This window comes from Rhinopithecus bieti, unplaced genomic scaffold (assembly GCF_001698545.2).
Source record: "Rhinopithecus bieti isolate Rb0 unplaced genomic scaffold, ASM169854v2 scaffold_11787, whole genome shotgun sequence".
In the NCBI taxonomy this organism is placed as follows: Eukaryota; Metazoa; Chordata; class Mammalia; order Primates; family Cercopithecidae; genus Rhinopithecus; species Rhinopithecus bieti.
In genome coordinates, this window is record NW_016806926.1 from 179700 (window position 1) to 179939 (window position 240).

Here is a 240-nt window from a genome sequence, read left to right on the forward strand (position 1 = left end):
GGGAAGGGATGGTGAAGTTACCAATACATTTTATTTTCTCCTATAAGCTTTCTATATTTTTAAAATTATAATGAAAAAATGAAATTAGTATGTCTGGTTTCCTATAAAATGCAATAATGGTTGAGAGAAAAAAATGTTAGCAATAATATCAGTATCTCAGAGAACTTTAGCACAATTTCCCATTTAGATGGTAGGTCTGTAACAGCACTACTAGATTTACACCCAGATAAAAATGTGTGG